Raw genomic sequence first — 3,725 nt, forward strand, 5'->3', positions numbered from 1 at the left:
TAGAGCTCCAAGGAGATTATGTTGAAAAATAAAAAAAAAAATTACCCAAAAAAAATTGTTTTTATACTTCATTCTAAGGACTTATTGAACTACCCTCGTAGCATGCTATGCGCCGGTTGATAGTGATCCTAGAGAAGTAAAAGACGCCTTCTGGGACACTTTAAATGACACAATAAACATTTGCGAACATGGGGAAAGAATAATTCTACTAGGAGACATGAACGGTTGGGTGGGCATCGAAAATCAGGATACAGAAAGAGTATTAGGTAATTTTGAAGATCCAAGAACAAACTATAACGGAGACAAATTAGTTGGTCTATGCTTAGAAAGGGGTCTGTTTATTACAGATACTTGGTTTAGGCATAAAATGATCCACATGCATACCTGGTCTAAAGAAAATAGCCGCAGTATAATTGACTTTGTTGTTGCGGATGAAAGACTAAGAGAGTTAGTCAAAGATACAAGGGTCATCAGGGGTCCTGAATGCAATACTGATCATTACCTTCTGATCTCAAAAATTAACTTAGGTCGGGGATGGAGAAAAAAGAGAACCAAGAAGGAAAAAAAAAGCGAATCAAAATTAAGAACCTGCAGAAACCGGATGTGCGAATAGATTTCCAAAATAAGATAATCGAAAGCATAGACAGGGCAACATGGGAGGACCGTATAAAAAACAAAGATATAGAGGGCGCTTGGACAATATTACGGGATATCCTTGTTAGATGTACGATCGAAGTGTGTGGTACTGCAGTTGTAGGAAGAATGTCTGGTGATGCGTGGCGGAATGATGAAATTCCGGCTGCCCAAAAAGCAAAGAGAGAAGCGTACAGGAGAACTTTGAATATCGCAGGGGTTAGCAATGAGGAAAGAAATAGACGTAGAAATGATTATAGACGCGAAAACAGGATACTCAAACGATTAGTTAAGGAACGTAAAGATACAATTAGAGCAGAATAAGAGATGAATATACAAAACGACTTTGAAGGAAACAAGAAACTGCTTTATAAGAAAATGAAAACAAACAAAAGTACAGAATTTGTCAACATGAGAAATAGTAGGCGGGAATTGGTATATGATGCAGACAGAATACTAGAGGCTTTTAGAGACTATTTTAGGAGACAATTCGGAAATGAAGGTCTAGGACACCATAACTGCGATGTTGAACACGATGCGATGGAAAACTCAATTAAGAAAGTCTGTGTCATTGAGGTTAGGGATATAATTAAGAACTTGAAAAACGGTAAGGTCTTGAAAGAGTATGGAGTCAATGGATGGATCCTACAAGCTATAAAAATAATATATACAGGTAGCAAAGCGAGTGTAAGAGTGAATGGGAAACTGAGTGACTGTTTCGATATTATTCAAGGATTAAGACAAGGATGCGCTATGTCTTCATGGTTATTTATATTATTTGGGGACAAGTGTTCAAGAATGGCTCTCTTCGACGAAGAGTGTGTGGATCTCGAAACAGTAAGGGTACGTGGGTTAGCGTTCGCAGATGATAAGGTTGTTATGGCAGAGTCTATCGAAGACTTACAAAGAATGTTGAATAAACTAAATGCAAGCATGAAGAGCATGGGCCTCAGACCTAAAGTAAATAAAACAAAGTTAGCTTTTTTAAAGGTAGCTTATTTACTAGGGACGGGAAGATAGATGAGGAATTAGATAGACGCATAAACGAAGGTAAGAAGGTTATTGGTAGAGCAGGTCCCCTTATCAGAAGTAAAAATATATCAAATAAAGCTAAAATGGTTCGGTCATGTTGAGAGAATGCCAAATGGACGACTAACGAAACAAGTGTATCAAGTTAAAGTAAATGGCAGCGTGCCCAGAGGTAGACCGCGGAAAGAATGGTTAGAATGTGTGAATGAGACCCTAGTTAGAAGAGTCATAAGAAGCCACATAAACACGATAGCCTGCATGAAAAAATGCATGGACATAAAAGAAGCTAGAGAAGTTTGCCAGGAAAGAAAAATATGGCGACAAATAGTTAATAAAAAGAGTGTCAGTAGAGTTAATGACGCCTGAAACAAAAGACCTTGGATACTAATGAACCCAAGTGGGGAAGCTTACATGACGATTTTGTGTGGTTTTTCACTTGGGGTGATTGCTAGAGAAATTGATCAGCAACCTGGGTCGGACCAGTGTTGTGGAACGAACGTGTTATTTAAATATATAACACAAGAATTCTGGATCAATTCCGAATATGCAAGGCATTCAAAGAATTGCAAGGTCTTAGAGCACTAAAAAAATTAATGACATTGAAGCAATTGAAAGATACTTCAGGAAATTCGGAAAATTAAAATAATTCAGTGAACTGAAGGAAACTCGAATATTTAAGGAATTCAGAAAATTCAAATAAATCCAGGAATTTTGTTCAGAATATACTTAGATTTTCGATAAATCAATAAATTCAAGATCAAAATATTAAAATATTTCAGAAAATTCTAAATATTCAAGGATTTCAGTGAATTTAGAGAAATTAAGGATTTTAGAATTTTCACGAAATTTAAGGTACTCGGGATATTCCAGAAATTTAACTAATTCAAAATATTAAATAGATTCATGAATTTTGGCATTTTAAAAAAAATCTGAGAATTTTAAAGATTTTCTAGGATTTAGGGAATTTAGAGAATTCAAGGAATTCAGAATATTCAAGAAATTTAAGGAATTCCAAACATTAAATGAACTCATGGAATTCGGCATATTTTAGGAAAATCCGAGAATTTTAAGGATTTTCCAGGATTTGAGGAATTTAGAGAATTCAAGGAATTCAAGGATTTTAAGAAAATCAGAGGATTTAGTGGACTTATAAAATTCAAGAAATTCAGAATATTCTAGGAATTTAGAGGATTCAAATAATTTTAACGATTTTATTCCGAATGTTCTAGGATTTTAGAGAATTCTGCGAATTTTAGAAAGTCAAAATATGAAAAGAATTTAGAAAATTCTAAAAATTCAAGGTTTCAGGGAATTCAGAGAAATCAAGGATTTTAGAATATTAAAAGAATTTAAGGAATTCAGAATATTCAAGAAATTTAGGGAATTTAAAATATTAAATAAATTCATGGAATTCGGCATATTTCAGGAAAATCCGAGAATTTTAAGGATTTTATAGGAATCAGTGAATTTAGAGAATTCAGAATATTCAAGAAATTGAAGGATTTAAAGGAAATCAGAGGATTTATTGGATTTATAAAATTCAAGAAATTCAGAATATTCCATGAATTTAGAGAATTCAAATAATTTCAAAAATTTTATTCAAATTGCTCTAGGATTTTAGAGAATTCCTCGAATTTTGGAAAGTCAAAACATTATAATAATTCAAAAAATGCTGAATATTCAATGATTTTAGTGAATTTAGAGAAATCAAGAATTTTATAATATTCAAGAAATGTAAGGGATTCTGAATATTCAAGCAATTTATGGAATTCAAAATATTCAGTATATTCATAAGATTCGGCATATTCTAGGGAAATCCGAGAATTTTAAGGAATTTCTAGCATTTAGGAAATTTAGAGAAATCAAGGAATTTAGAATATTCAAGAAATTGAAGGATTTTCAGGAAATCAGAGGATTTATGAAATTGATAAAATTCAAATAATTTCAGGAATTTTATTGAAAACTTTCTTTGATTTCAGAGAATTCTAAGAATTTTAGAAAGCAAAAAAATTAAAATAATTCGGAAAATCCTAAATATTAAAGGATTTCAGTGAATTTAGAAA

Source organism: Belonocnema kinseyi, chromosome 9 (genome assembly GCF_010883055.1).
Source record: "Belonocnema kinseyi isolate 2016_QV_RU_SX_M_011 chromosome 9, B_treatae_v1, whole genome shotgun sequence".
In the NCBI taxonomy this organism is placed as follows: Eukaryota; Metazoa; Arthropoda; class Insecta; order Hymenoptera; family Cynipidae; genus Belonocnema; species Belonocnema kinseyi.